The 16695-nt window shown below is 41.1% G+C and overlaps 1 protein-coding gene across 2 annotated transcripts in view; it reads left to right on the top strand.

The window, feature by feature from the left end:
- LOC127450352 (gastrula zinc finger protein XlCGF57.1-like) overlaps positions 1-16695 on the top strand; it is an 81732-nt gene that overhangs the window by 58802 nt on the left and 6235 nt on the right. The gene's annotated exons all lie outside the window — the stretch shown is intronic.

The raw sequence follows: 16695 nt of genomic DNA on the forward strand, positions 1-16695 counted from the left end.
GAAATGGCGTTATATTGCATCTCTGTAAGCGAGTGATGTGCTAACACTTTCGCTCCTGCTTATAATAGACAACGCTGTCTTTTGACGCCTTTCAAATCGTTGCGCTTCCTTATTTTACACTATACCTTTGACAATAATTGTAAAGCTAACAGAACTACTCAGCTGCAGAGTTACACCTGTTATATCTCTCATCTCCATCTCTCTAGATCTAGGGCTGCCAATGTAATTGACACTGTTCTCACACTCTTAAGCCACACGTCCCTTTTCTCATGCAGTGATATCATCGCGGAGCAACGAGGACACTGACAGCACATGGACAGACAAGACAGAGCAAGCTGCATGATGATGCGAGTTATTCAGACCAATTAGGGGGAAGCAGCAGCACAGCGTCTCTCCCTCTCCTCTCGCACAACCCCCCCCCCCAACGACTCTCGCTTGTTCGACCCCCCCCCCCCCCCCCCCCCAACCGAACAACTCTCACGTCGAGCTGAACTCAAAAGTTGGCAGCCCTGTCACTGGTATTTTCTCTGCCATCTGAATCAGTCAGTTTAAAAATGTTTGTAATAATATACAAAACAATAATAATATATACATATTATAATATTAATAATATACATAATATGAAAATATATTAGGCTACCTATATTTAATGTTTAGTATATAATCTGTTTTCAACATCATAACTAATTATGCACCACAGTTCTCTTTCATAATTTAATCTGTTAAAATGTTCAATACCTCTTGTCAACTTTAAACTGACATTTTTAAGGTAACTGACGAGTTTTGAATTTTACTTAAGATATTTCACTCAAAAATTAAAATTGTCATCACTTACCTTCATGCTGTTGCAAACCTGTATGACTTTATTATTTCAGTGGATATCAAAAGGAGATATTGGGGAGTTTCAGTTACCATTCACTTTCATTGAATGAAAAACAAGATGCAGTGACAGTAAATGGTGACTGAGACTATACGTTTTGCTTAACATCTACTTTTTGTTCCATGGCAGAGAAAAATTCATACAGACTCAAGGGTGAGCAGTGATGACAGAAATTAAATTAAATGAACTGCCCTTTAACTACCTGGTAATGTATTTGATAAAGGTATCTGCCAAGAAAAAAAATCTAAATGTTATTCAGCACATGCTAGACCTTATTCACAGCAGCGGTATCTTTGATGTTTAATGACAATGACAACAATGCTGTGCAGGATAGACGTACAGTCTCTTTGATGAGATGTACTGCAGTTTAAAGAGTTTTTGGATCATTCTGTGTACAAAACATTGAAAATATATCTTTTCAAGGACACTCAGTAGACAAAAAACTCCAGACAACATGAGTTGTGGAAAATCAGATGGGATATTGGAGCTTTTTACAGATTTATACCGTGCATACCTTTTGAAGAAATGGTAAATCTATCCCTCACAGCCTCGTTTCCATTCCCATTAAAAATCAAACATGGCGCTGCTGTGAATAAGGTCTATAGACCAATCCTCTTATTACAAAAATGTCAGCGCATGCGTAGTAAGTGGTGGCAGAAAGCCCGTTGATTGTTGTGTTAGATTTGACAGATTAGATGGTTTAATGAAAGTATGGCACAAAACCATCATAAATACTAACATATTCTTAGCTATGCAATTACTATAATGATATGAGTTAATAACAAACATGTAATCATGTTCGCTATAAATTTATGCTGCAAAGCTGTGAGTTGAAATGATCTCCTCAGTTCATTCAGCTCTGACGATGATCTTGAAGCCACAGCTGTCAACAAGAGCCCTCGGAATAATTTGTCAACAACGTAATCCAATAAAAGTTTATTTTTTGCGCATGGTTTTTGCTACCACTTCCGTGTTTGACATAAATGGTGACATTGCCAAAGGATTGGTCTAATGTGTCACGTCTTGCTAAAAAGCAATTGACTAAAGAGAAGGGTCAAATTATAGGCTACATACTTTAGGCTACATGCATTCTTAATGATTTCATTTAGAGTTTTAATGTTATATTAACTTATTAACACATAAATGCACAATAATATATATATATATATATATATATATATATATATATATATATATATATTTAAACATGCCCAGAGACATTCAAGTAGCCTAATGAATTAATGTGTTTGTTTTTTTGTTTGTTTGTTTTTTTATTGCAAAAGTGATCTTAAATTTTTCTTTTATTTGGCCTTAAAAAGTCTTAAATTTCATTCCTTCGAACCTGCAGATAGCCTGTTAAGCTAGATGGAATACTTCAGCAATTTTATTATAGTCTTTGAAAAAAAAAACTTTGCACACTTTAAAGTAATAAAATCATTAAATGAGAGATATTCCCCTTGCTCATTGAAAATGTTAGATATAAAAATACATATAGGCAGGTTTCCATCTACTTAAAACAATTAAGGCATATTTAGTGTTTTTAATTTTTGGGTAGTTATAATAATAAACATAAATTTTTGAATAACGTCTCTATTTTTCTTCTTGAAAAGTTATTCCACAGAGGTCTTAATACACACAGAGATCTGTGAAAAGTCTGTGAGGCCAGTCTGTGCATCTGTTAGTTTTTAAGTGAAATGTGCTAATATGTGTGAGTGTTTGCTTTTATGTGTATATTGCTTAAAAGACAATTAAGTAACATACACATCAGAACTATTCCCATATGGCAAACAAAACAAAAAAAAAAGAAGAAGAAAACACAATGCCTTCAAAGAGAGAGAGAGAATTTGAATTGTAAGTTCACCTTTATTATGACAAATAATTATAATTTAACAAAAGTAACAAGACACAGTTTACAAAATTCATTCACATATCTCACACTTTTTTTTTAATTAAAAATAATTAACAACACACAAAAAATAATCACACGCATTAAAAACTAAACTTCTCGCTCCACTGCCCCTCCTCGAGAGCCCTCCAAAAACACCAAATAGCTGCCCCATTTCCCATCAAATGAATCCCAATTCCCCAGCCTTCTACATAACACTTCCTAAAAAGCCCTTCCCATCTCCGTGCACCATTCTTGAAATGAGGGCGCTCAAGCCAACTTCCATCCCCTTAAAACTATTTGTCTGCCGATCATAACACTGGTTAGGATCCAATTTATTAAGTGTTTATCCCCTATATTGATGACCCCCCGTCACCTAAAATACAGAGTCTGGGGCAAAATGAAATTTGAGTGCCCAATACGTCACACATAAAACTCTGAACCTTCAACCAAAATTCTTGGATCATAACATACCACCATAAAACATGGGTTGTGTCTCCATCTTCTGATTGGCATCGCCAGCAGGTGGGTGTGTCATTAAGACCAAGCCTGTACAATCTAGAGGGGGCCCAATAGAATCTAGGTAAAATCTTGAGTTGCATAAGGCGAACCCTTGCATCTCTAGATGCAGACATCCTAGCGCACACTCCCTCCTCCAATACCAAGTTTAGATCTTTCTCCCATAATCTCTTGAGAGAAGCAGAAGCTCCGTCCCCCAGAGACGAATAATAAAATATAATTTGCGTTAAGCAAAATTTATGAAACACCTCCCGCCACCACCCCTGGGAAATCATCTTCCCTTTTTATTGCGGTTGCTAATGGTTCCAGGGCAAGACAGAACAATAATGGGAAAGTGGGCAACCCTGCCGGGTACCCCTATCCAGAGTAAAATAATCTGAAATTAATCCATTCATTTGTACCGCCGCTACCATGTGTCTATAAAGTAACTTAATCCAACCAATAAAAGTATTCCCGAACCCATACATGTCCAAAATCTTAAAAAGATAATCCCATTCTACCATATCAAACGCCTTTTCAGCGTCAAGTGAGATGGCAGCGACCGGAGTCTGATCATTCGCCACTGACCACATGATATTGATGAAACGCCTAATGTTATCAGAAGAGCTACGGCCCAGAATAATCCCCACCTGATCTATATGTATAAGAGATTTCATAACTTAATCGGTTAGCCAGATTTTTTGACTATTTTAACGTATAGCTGGATCAGGGAAATTGGACGGTAACTCTTACACTTGCTTGGATCTTTGTCCTTTTTAAGAATCAGACTGATCCGGGCTTGTGTCATGGTTGGTGGAAGCTTTCCATTCTTTAATGATTCCGTATAAACTTCTAGCAAAAGTTCAGTAGTCAGTTCTGTAGCATAAGATCTAAAAAAAAAAACTCAGCGGCAAAGCCATCTGGCCCTGGAGACTTGCCTGTTGGGAAGGCCTTAATTACCTTGCCAAGCTCCTCCAAGTTTATCTCAGAATCAAGAGAATTGTTTTGCTCAGTCGTCAGTTTAGGAAGTTCTGATGGTTCCACAAAGTTTCTAATATCCTCATCAGTAGACGAAGATGTGGAACTATAGGGATCAAGATAGAATTCTTTAAAAGCATTATTAATATCAATAGCTAAGGTAAATATTTCACCACCAGCAGATTTCACTGAAAGACTCTCTCTGTTTTATATATCTAGCCAAAATATTTCCTGCCTTGTTCCCCGAATCAAAGTATGACTGTCTTGCCCTGAATAGCCAAGTCCTTCTTCTTCAAGTCCTTGTACACCAGGATGTTGGCTGCAGGAAGTTGTTGGGCTGCGAGTTGGGCTTCCCCGGTCAACAGTGGCAGTAGGCGGGCCACCCACTGGGAACTCAGCCACTTCCAAGCGTCAGCCGTCTGCTCGAAGAGCTTGACGAAAGCCTCCAGGCCATCTTGAGGTCCTATCTTGGAAATCGTTATGTATGGCATGGCCATAGGTGGGTCCGGGGTCGTTGCTGAAGACCCCTCTTGGTGTGTACCAAGCTCCGTAGTACCTGCCGGTCCTCTGCTTGAGCCTGGAAGAGCACCTAGAATCGCTGCTCCTGTTCAAGACACAGCTCAAGCAGAGACTGATGTTGCACTTGGTGGATGCTGGCGAGGTTCTTGAATACTTCGGCCAGCCGTGAGGACTCTGACAGCGTTTTCTTCTTCCTAATCCCTGGGTTTCGGCACCACTGTGTCAAGTCTCTAGTTATCTTCGGGAAAGAGGAAGCAGGAGCCTGTTAAACAATCCAACGTAAGGCTTTATTCACACACTTTTTGGTGACACACATGAACTAATGCTTTTCAGCAAGACAAATGCACACACACACGATCACAGCTTTGTGTGTCTGTCTCTCTCCCCTCTGGCTGCCCTTTTAACCCCCTCCAGCTCTCACTGCAGCACAAAACAGTTAGAGGTTATTGCCCACAGGTGTAAATCCTTACTGCTTTTCGTCTCCTGGCCTTGCTCTCCACAGATGTCACCTGGCCACGCCAAGGCCGAGTGACATCATCTTTTTCAATTTCCATAAATTTTTTCCCTGTCTCAACCTTAAGATACATATTCCGAGGTTATCAATGCCTGCCAGATACTGCTCTGGTCCTGCTTGATGTCCTACTCCCACTGCTGATTGATGACTACTAACTGCAGCCTATGCCAGCCAGACATCACTTCAGTCTCTGACGATGGACTTCTTATTGATGACTACTAACTGCAGGCTATGCCAGCCAGACATCACTTCAGTCAATGATGATGGACTTAACACAGGATAAACTGCTGCCAACTCCAACAATAATCATGGGATACTTCACTAGTCACTGCCCAAACCTTGAATTTAGGATGGATTTCACCGGAAATGAACTGCCACAAGCTTCCAGCCAGACTGCAATGCCCCTCACTGACCTCTGCCTGCATCATCTTGATCAAAGGATGGAATACACTCTCCTAAAATGGAAAACAGACAATAAATTAATTGCTAAACAAAGCCTTTATCAGCCAAATAACCCAGGACACTGCATCTATGTGCACTTCCTCAGTAAATTTGGTATGGACTTCATTGATTTTGTCACTGATCTTACAGTTCATACAAAGTCCTTTAGTTTAAATATTGGCCCCCATAATTTACTCAATTTACTAAATTAAACAATGACTTGTATTACACTTAGGCAACCATTACATTCATGCTGTTTAGCAAGAGGGGAATGCAGTATCTCATTCCCTCCTTTCAAGGAACCAAGGTTACAGCTGTAACTTGAGTGTTCCCTTTGAAGTCGGTCACAAGTCAATTCAAGTTTAGCTGACGTTATGGGGAACCTAAACCATAACGCCGTGCTACTGATTTGCATGTACGCAATGTGCTACTAACCACAAAAAGGGGTGGTTAGTGCAAACATATACACCAAATAGGAAGGAGGGAGAAAAGGAGCCCTTTTAAATAAGGGATATAAATACACAACGAGGCTAGCCAACTGGTAACAATCATTGTTTTGAAACACCACCAGGTGCAGACAGCACTCACAATATTGTGGAGAAAACAGAAGGCCGTAAGAACTGACAAGCCTGGCAAATGTTACTAATCAACCGGGTAGTGAAACATAAGCATTACAAAGTGCCCATCAGCACAATGAAATCAACTCTTCTTCACGGCCAGAACCTGGGAAGAGAAAGAGGAGACATCCAAGTAAAGTGTTAGGGGAAGCCCAGCCCTGAGCCAGGCAAATGTCCCACAGGGACACACCACTAACCCAAGCCCAGGAGGAAGCCATGCCCCTTGTAGGATGGGCTCATAACACAAAAAGAACATTGCAAGCCTTGCACATTGTAAACCAAATAGTACTCTCAACTTACAAATGCAGTGCCCTCACATGGCAGAGCTGGTACAAGTTCTGTGCCTCGTCCGACTAAAAGGGAGGAGGGGAGAACGCATTCAGTGTAGCCTCCTGAGCCCTAAAGGGAATGGGAAAGGGAAACCTTAGCCACATAGCCATGCTTAAGCACAGCACCACAAAAATCGTATTACCAAAGGATGCCTAGCAACTGACTGGCCATCCAAAGGAACATGGTCCACTGCTAGGCAGCTACATACACTTTGAGCATGGACAAAAACAGTAGCACTAACTGCATGAGAGGAGCACCAATTTGTGTAAAGACATCACTTCAAAGCATACTGCCGCCTAGTAGAGTGGGCTCTAGCATGCAAAATGGTGTCAAGCACTGGCTGCGACAAACCGGCTATGTTTGGCAGGCCCCATTTAGGGGCCACACATGAAGTTCCAAAAGCGACAATGCGTGGTCTCTGGGGTCACAACTGCAGTGTTGTTCTTACGGATCAGACCGCAAAAAAAAAAACTCTTAAAACCAAGAGGACTAAAAGCAGTTCTAGGTGATTTAAGTGCCACATAATTCGCGCACCTGTAGGATGCCGAAGACCAAACAACCTTCGCTCCAGGCTTCTTGACCTGCTTTGGATATGTCCATCATTACAATTGAGTATCTGGCCCCTCGGCTGAGCACAACGCACTCCCGAATTAAAGGGCTAACTGCATAAGAAGAATGCGTTGTTCAGATCGGTTGACGCAAACCGGTTCAGAGGACAGATGTAAGACAAGATCAGTCTCTGAATAATCATTTTGAACAGAGACTTCCAGAGTGTCCGATTCAAGCAAGTCCAGCATAGCTGTAGCCCATCGTCCTACATGGCACTAGCAGGAAATAGCAGCTGTAGGAGCCTTTCTGCACATTGACATGCTACCCATCACGTGTTTGGTGAGGAGGCATTGTACCCATGAGTGCAAATTCGGCATGTCCTGCATCATGATGGCGGAGGGGAAGATGCTGTTAAAGTGAGGCGGATGCTTGGCAAACTGAAGCACAGGGTCTCCATAGTGAGTAATTTCGTGCAACTGCAACGGGGCTCAAATCTTGTTGGAACGTGACAAACATGGCACGGAGCCAGCAACAAAACAAACAGTGAACACACTGTGGCCGTGTCCTCGTACCCGGCTAGCAACAGCACAGATTCTCAGTTCAGTAGGTGAGCGGGGAGAGAGGTAGGCTGAGGCAGGTGCTGAGGTTGAGGTGGAGACAGAGACCAAAGCCATCTTGCCACCCTTTGATTCTTTCTCTCTTGTCTCTACTGGGTCTTAAGATGAGCCGCAAGTGAAATTCCGCCTGGCCCGTTTGCAAATGGAGGTGCAAGAGAGAGCTCAAGAACCCCAGGCTAAGTCGGAGTTGCGTTTGGAAATACGCAGAATGGAAAATGAGGCCGACAAACAGGTGAAGTTGCGAAAGCTCGACCTGGAGGCAGCACAACCAAACCCTGCACAGGTCTCTAATGTCTCTTCGGTAGTTGATCCAACCTCGGAAATTGGCTTTTCTGATTTTTTTTATGGCTCCTGTATTTGCAGAGGAATTGTCTCCAGCTCAGTCTAAACCTGCTAAGAAGCAGTTAAGTTAAATGTCTGAACGCCCTGAGAACACTGTGACAAACCCTGACAGTTTAAATGGTTTGTAACTTGAGCAAATTATCGCTGCACAAAACGATGATCAGTCCCTCAGTAAATGTTTTTCCTCCGCTTTAGACCCTGACAATTCAAAAGATAAAAAATTGCTTACTTTGTTGAGAATGGTCTTCTTATGTGTAAGTGGTGTTCTAATGCTGTTACTGACCTCGACTGGAATGCTGTGTTTCAGATTGTAGTTCCCACTGTTTATCGGCAGCAGGTGTTGTCTCGCACATGACCATCATTTGTCCGGTCATTTGGGGGTATCAAAAACGTATTATTGTATCCTCAGAAATTTTTTTGGGGGGGGGGAATTACAGCTCCCATCATTGTCAAAACCCTCATACATTTTTTTTTTTTACATTCGGACTCCCCAAAATTATTCAGACATTTAATTTAGTAGCTAACAAATCAAATTGCATGTTCCAAATTCAACTTAAAGATGTTGAATAAAAAATATTACAGTACTGTCAAGTCAGATTATACACTGACATTGCATAACCAAATTGCATTGGCAAGTCGGTAAAGTCAGTGTCCTATTTTCTAATCCTATTAACTAGTCCTATTAAATAGTTTCAAACATCATTACTGCTTTTTCACTGATTAAAGCACATTGAAAACAAGATGAAGAGCACTGCCCAGCAAATGATTTTGCATTAAGCCAAAGTATTTTTAAGTATACATGGATTTTGACACGAACGCTCAGCGTCTGCGTACAGTCGAATGCGAGCCTGTCAAAATATACTTGGTCTGACTGTGCACACATACATAGGCAGTTGGCGCATGCGCGCTACGACTGTATGAGACACCGGACTATTTCTCTTTAGGAGTTTAGACCCATAAAGATGTCTTTATCCGCTTTCAGACTCAAGTTATACAAATGCAGATATCTCCTGATCTCCTCACACACGTGTTCTTGACGTGCACATCCTTTGTTGACGTTTTTACCTTCGTCTCCTGTTATTTACTGGCAGTTACATCTTCTAGTGCATCTTCGTGACAACAACGGCTCAAACATGAGTGTTGTCACCTTTTGGACTCAATAATTAGTGCAAATAATTGCTGGCACATTCCAGCTTCCCGGGGCGGGTGACAGACCCCAATCTATCCTGGCAAGATTTTTGCGGAGACTTTGTTCCACGAGCGGCGAGGAACTTTGCTAGAGCTACTCCAGCGAGGCAGGACAGATTCAAAGAGTGTAAAGAATTACTGCACCAACAGAAGGTATGCTTCGCACTGCTTTATACTGCTAAGCTGAGAATTTACGCCAAGTATGGATGCAAGACTTTCACATGCCCGCGACAAGTTATGGACTTCATTATATCAATGGTGTGAGTGGGCCATTTTGCCTGCACTTGATCAACAATAAAAATTACACATGATGTATTTTATTGATGCAGCCTGAGAGGGTTTGTTGTTCTGTTGTCTGCCCAGTGGTTCCTGCCTTTTTTTTTTTTCTCTCCCTTTGTTGACTTGCTGTTGAGCTCATTCGTTCACTGTGTGGGTTCAGTGTTATTGCTTACTGGGGCCTATTTTATTTATTTATTTTTATTATTGAACACGTGCAGTTTAATGGCACGGTTTATGTTAAGAGCAACAAAAAGGAAAAAGGAGGGAGGGAAGGAGAAGAATATATATATATATATATATATATACATTGTACCTTGCAAAAGTATTCAGACCCCTGACCAATTCTCTCATGTTACCGAATTACAAATTGAAACTGAAATTTCATTCTGATTGATATTTTATTTTAAAACATTGAAACTCAAAATCAATTAGTGTAAGGTGACATTGTTTTTTGTTGAGGAATATTTTTATGAAAAATAAAAAACTGAAATATCTTGCTTGCATAAGTATTCAACCCCCACACATTCATTTTTGGTCCACCTTTTGCTGCAATAACTGCTTTAAGTTTTTGGGGTACATATGTACCAGCTTTGCACACAGTGATGAAGTGTTTTTGGCCCATTCTTCTCAGCAGATTTGCTCCAGGTTGTTCAGGTTGGTTGGGTGACACTTGTGGACTGCAATTTTCAAATAGTGCCACAGATTCTCAATAGGATTGAGGTCAGTACTTTGACTAGGCCACTGTAGGACATTTATGTTTTTGTTCTTGAGCCACTCTAATGTTGCTTTGGCCTTTTGCTTGGGATCATTGTCATGCTGAAAGTTGAATTTCCTCCCAAGCTTCAGTTTTTTTAGCAGACTGAAGCAGGTTCTTTTGCAGTATTTCCCTATATTTTGCACCAGCCATTCTTCCTTCAATTCTAACAAGATACCCAGTCCCTGCTGATGAGAAGCATCCCCACAGCATGATGCTGCCACCACCATACTTCACTGTAGGGATGGTGTGTCTTGAGGCACAGGAAGTGTTAGGTTTGCACCACACATAGCGCTTTAAGTTTTGGCCAAAAAGCTCTATCTTGGTCTCGTCTGACCACAAAACCTTCTCCCACATCGCAGCTGGGTCACTCACATGCTTTCTGGCAAACTCCAGATGTGCTTTAAGATAGTACTTTTTAAGTAATGGCTTCTTTCTTAACAAACTCCCATACAGGCCAGTGTTATGCAGTGCTCTTGATATGATTGACTGGTGCACCATTACTCCACTCCCAGCCACTGAACTCTGTAGCTCCTTCAAAGTGATTCTTGGCCTCTCTGTCTTCCCTCACAAGTCTCCTTTTTGTTAGAGTGCTGAATTTTGAGGGACGGCCTTTTCTAGGCAGTGCCTGGGTGGTGTGGTGCGGTGCAGCTTCCACTTCCTGATTATTGATCCAACTGTGCTCACTGGTATATCCAAACATTTGGATATTATTTTGTACCCTTTCCCTAATCTATGCATTTTTATTACTTTATCTCTAAATCCTGTGGAATGCTCTTTGGTCTTCATTTTCCTTCAGATTCACAGCCTGGCCAATGATCCTTCAACAATGGGTTTTTGCAAAATGTGATTGCAACTTTACCATTGGCATCCACCTGTGAATCATTAAAGTAACTGTGTCCTCGTTAGGGCAATTTCTTTCATCTGTGTTACCTGGCAGCTTCCACAGCACAGGGGTTGAATACTTATGCAAGCAAGATATTTCAGTTTTGTTTTTTTTGTTTTTAAATATTTCCCAACATGAAACCAATGTCACCTAACAATAATTGATTTTGAGTTCCAGTGTTTTAAAATAAAATATCAAATAGAATGAAATTTCATTGCATAATTTGTAATTCAGTAATATGAGATAATTGGTCAGGGGTCTGAATAATTTTGCAAGGCACTGTATATATGCACACACACACTGGCAGCCAAAAGTTTGGAATAATACAGATTTTGCTCTTATGGAAATAAATTGGTACTTTTATTCACCAAAGTGCCATTCAACTGATCACAATGTATAGTCAGGACATTAATAATGTGAAAAATTACTAATACAATTTGAAAAAAATGTTCAGAACTACTTAAACTACTTGTTCTCGTCAAAAAATCCTCCAAGTGCAGCAATGACAGCTTTGCAGATCCTTGGCATTCTAGCTGTCAGTTTATCCAGATACTCAGGTGACATTTCACCCACGCTTCCTGTAGCACTTGCCATAGATGTGTCTGTCTTGTCGGGCACTTCTCACACACCTTACAGTCTTGCTGATCCCACAAAAGCTCAATGGGGTTAAGATCCATAACACACTTTTCCAATTATCTGTTGTCCAATGTCTGTGTTTCTTTGTCCACTCTAAACTTTTCTTTTTGTTTTTCTGTTTCAAAAGTGGCTTTTTCTTTGCAATTCTTCCCATAAGGCCTGCACCCCTGAGTCTTCTCTTTACTGTTGTAAATTAAACTGGTGTTGAGCAGGTAGAATTCAATGAAGCTGTCAGCTGAGGCATGTGAGGCATCTATTTCTCAAACTAGAGACTCTGATGTACTTATCCTCTTGTTTAGTTGTACATCTGGACCTTCCACATCTCTTTCTGTCCTTGTTAGAGCCAGTTGTCCTTTGCTTTTGAAGACTGTAGTGTACACCTTTGTATGAAATCTTCCATTTATTTGGCAATTTCAAGCATTGTATAGCCTTCATTCTTCAAAACAATGATTGACTGACGAGTTTCTAGAGAAAGCTGTTTCTTTTTTGCCATTTTTGACCTGATATTGACCTTAAGACATGCCAGTCTATTGGATACTGTGGCAACTCAAAAACAAACACAAAGACAATGAACCAAATAGCTTTGAACTGTGTTTGATATAATGGCAAGTGATTTTCTAGAACCAAAGTAACAATTTAGCATGATTACTTAAGGATAAGGTGCTGGAGTGATGGCTGCTGGAAATGGGGCCAGTCTAGATTTGATCAAATATGACTTCTTTCAAATAGTGATGGTGCTGTTTTTTACATCAGTAATGTCCTGACTCATTGTGATCAGTTGAATGCCACTTTGGTGAATTAAAGTACCAAATTCCTTCCAAAACTGCAAATTATGTAAATTATTCCAAACTTTTGGCCGCCTGTGTGTGTGTGTGTGTGTGTGTGTGTGTGTGTATATATATATATATATATATATATATATATATATATATATATATATATATATATACACCGATCAGCCACAACATTAAAACCACCTGTCCCCCTCGTGCCGCCAAAACAGCGCCAACCCACTTCTAAGAATAGCATTCTGAGATGCTATTGTTCTCAACACAATTGTACAGACCAGTTATCCGCCATTCTGAACCAGTCTGGCCATTCTGTGTTGGCCTCTCTCATCAACAAGGTGTTTCCATCCACAAAACTGCCGCTCACTGGATGTTTTTTGTTTTAGGCACCATTCTGAGTAAATTCTAGAAACTGTTGTGCGTGAACATCCCAGTAGATCAGCAGTTACAGAAGTTCTCGAACCAACCCATCTGGCACCAACAATCATCCATGTGATTATCTAATCAGCCAGTCGTGTGGCAGCAGTGCATAAAATCATGCAGATACGGGTCAGGAGCTTTAGTTCATGTTAACATCATCCATCAGAATGGGGGAAAAATTTGATATCAGTGATTTGGACCATGGCATGATTGTTGGTGCCAGATGGGCTAGTTTGAGTATTTCTGTAACTGCTGATCTCCTGGGATTTTCACACTCAACAATGGTGCCAAAAAAAAACATCCAGTGATCAGCAGTTATGTGGACGGAAATGCCTTGTTGATGAGAGAGGTCAACAGAGAATGGCCAGACTGGTTCTAATTGACAGCGTCTACGGTAACTCAGATAACCGCTCTGTACAATTGTTGTGAGAAGAATAGCATCTCAGAATGCTACTCTGAGATCTAATATTGATCATCTGTTAACCATTATATCTAGGTTTTAGATGTAGACTATTTATATCGTAAAAGAGTAAAACTCTTCTTCTGACAGTTAACACATCTAACACATTCCACATCTGTATACTCCTTTTAAGGACAACTCTCAACCACCTGTCTTCGTACTCGCATCCAGAGATGCCTGCGGTTAGATTGGAGTAGGAATGGGCATGAGGCAAATACATGGTTAAGTCCGACAGGGTATTAGACGCTGCTTCTAATTCTTTGTTTACCGAGTAGAGTGAGCCTTGCCAACAGGTGAGGCACCGGGGCCAGATGGTTTTGCCGCAGAACCTTTTAGATCTTATGTCACAGAACTGGCTCCACTTATGTTAGAAGTTTACACAGAGTCATTAAAGAAAGGTAAACTAATGCCAACCATGACACAAGCCCTTATCAGTCTCATTCTTAAAAAAGATAAAGACCCGGGGGAGGCGTGGCGCCATGCGAGGGTCGGACGTGTGAACGGCGAGCTCTGCGGACTTTGCTAGTTTTTAATACTTTTTGTTTCATAAACCGGTGAGATTCGATACACCTTGTTCCATAACTGTTCTAGGAAGACAATGTGTCAAAGAATTCAAAATCCTCGGGTTCTGGAGACATTAAAAAACACTTACGTGCTCCATCTGATACCCTAGACTGGGCCACAGACCAGGAACTCAGTTTGGACGGTGCGGCGGGAGAGATTCAGCATCAACTGTCGAGCATGTCGCCAATGCTGGCGAAGGTCGTGGATGACTTGGAGGATCTTGGTGTAATACGTCGATCAATCACTGCCATGGAGACTACATTTTCTGAGTTGGTTACAAGAGTGTTGGACGTCGAGAAACGGATCAATTATCTGGAGTCATCGGTGAGTGAATTAGCTGCTAACCCGCTAGCGACCAAGATAGACTTGGAACATGTTTGAGAAAAGTTGGAAGACTTAGAGAATCGTAGCTGGCGAAACAATGTCCAAATTGTTGGAATTCCTGAGAACAAAGAAGGCAGAGATATGGTGAAATTCCTAGACGAGCTCTTCCCGAGTCTGTTCGATATAACAGGCCATAAGCTGGAAATCGAGCGAGCTCACAGAGTTCTGGCTCGGAGATCTGCAGAGGGAGACAGGTCCCAATTAATTCTGGTCAGATTTCTGAGATCATCTGATAAAGATCTTGTGAGGCGAGGGGTAAAGGAAGGCTTTCTTGGAAGAACCACAGCATTTTCTTGTTCCCAGACTTTGTGAATTCGATGAGAGAAACGTGATCGATTCAAGGAATGCAAGAAACTCTTACATCAATGGAAGGTCGCTTTTGCACTGATGTTCCCGGCCAAACTGAGAATAGATACTAAGGATGGCCGCGAAATATTTACATGCCCACAGCAAGCATTGTCCTTTATAAAGTCAATGGAATGAGTATGTCATTGTGTGTTGCTCTCGATGCAGCTGGTCGAGGAACAGAGTGCCTGTTTTGTTTCTTTTATTGTTGGTTCTGCCTAGCGGCTGGAGTTTGTTTTGTGGAATAACACTCCTTCAGGACAGTTTGTGGAAGAGTCTGCACGTTCATTGCGCTCATGCCTCCTATTGGATGGAGTTTGTTTTCTGTAATATTTCTTGCAAACATTGGAGTGATTAAGGCATTTGTTGCTCTCATGTATCAGCCAAGTGGGCCTGCTCACAGAACATTCTCTTGACTGTCCGAGGAAACTGGGCGCCTTTTTTTGTTTCTTTTTGTGTTGGTTCCACCTAGCAACTGGAGTTTGTTTTGTGGAATAATGCTCCTTCGGGACAGTTTGTGGATGAATCTGCACGTTCTTTGTGTTTATGCCTCCTATTGGATGGAGTTTGTTTTATAGATTACTTCTGTTGTGTAATTCTGTCTCACAAAATTTGTATAGAAGCACCGGACTTGAGCAATCCGACGGCAAAGTTGTCGCGGGGGCTCTCGTAGGCGTACATGCACTGTGTGAGTTTAGAGGGATGGACGCCGGTTGACGCTGCTGTGCGTGGGGTTAATGCGCAAGTTTTTTTGGTTTGGGGGGAAGTTCGGGGTTTGACTGTTGCTCTAATGTTGGAATGTGGTCTTTATAATTTTGTTTTCGACACAATCTATTTTTTATAATATGTCACAATGTCAAATGTTAATATGAGTGGATTGTCTCTCTCTACGTGGAATGTGAATGGGTTGGGGCACCCCATAAAAAGAAGGAAGGTTATTTCTTAAACATAAGCAATATGATATAGTGTTTCTTCAAGAAACGCATCTTTCCCTGCAGGAAGCTGAAACATTTGGGAAGATATGGGGTGGACATGTTTTCTTTAGTGCTGGCTCAAGTAAGAGCAGGGGAGTCATTACATTCAAAAGTAAGTATCTACAGTTCAAATGTCTCAAAAAGATTAAAAATAAATTAGGAAGAGTCTGTATTGTTTTAGCAGAAATTCAGGGGCAAAGGTTGATTTCGGCTAATATTTACGCACCTATCACTGATGATCAGGGCTTTTTTATAGATCTTGAAGGGATGTTGCAAGCTGCTGGCATCCCTCATGATATAATATTGGGAGGAGACTTTAATCTTTTGATGGACTCAGTACTTGATCATAGTGAAGCAAAAGTGTGTAAGCCCCCTAGAGCAAGTTTGACGCTTCACAGGATGTGAAAATCTCCACTTTTGCTAGAAGTTTATACAAAATAATTAACGAATGGAAAGCTTCCGTCAGGCCAACCTGAGAGAGCCCCTCCCTGGTTTTGTAGGAATTTCTTGCCTCTATTTCACCATTGCAAAGCCTCTCTATCAAACTAACCGGAGAAGTTAAGTTACACCCCGTTATCTCGCATTTGCACTCAGTATGGACAAAAGTATCCAGAGTGTTTAATTTGGACATTTATTTAAATGTTGCCTCGAGCATATGGCTGAACCTAAAATTATGTATTAATAAGTCCCCCTTCTGCTGGTCAGAGTGGATTGTGAGGGGCTGGCTACACTCTGTGACCTATAAGAGAGTGGAGTGTTGAGATCCTTTGATAATTTGGTTCAATGTTTTGGGATTCCCAGATCTCAGTTTTTTAGGTATTTACAGCTGCGCCACCTGCTCTGTACT

This window comes from Myxocyprinus asiaticus, chromosome 13 (assembly GCF_019703515.2).
Source record: "Myxocyprinus asiaticus isolate MX2 ecotype Aquarium Trade chromosome 13, UBuf_Myxa_2, whole genome shotgun sequence".
Classification (NCBI taxonomy): Eukaryota; Metazoa; Chordata; class Actinopteri; order Cypriniformes; family Catostomidae; genus Myxocyprinus; species Myxocyprinus asiaticus.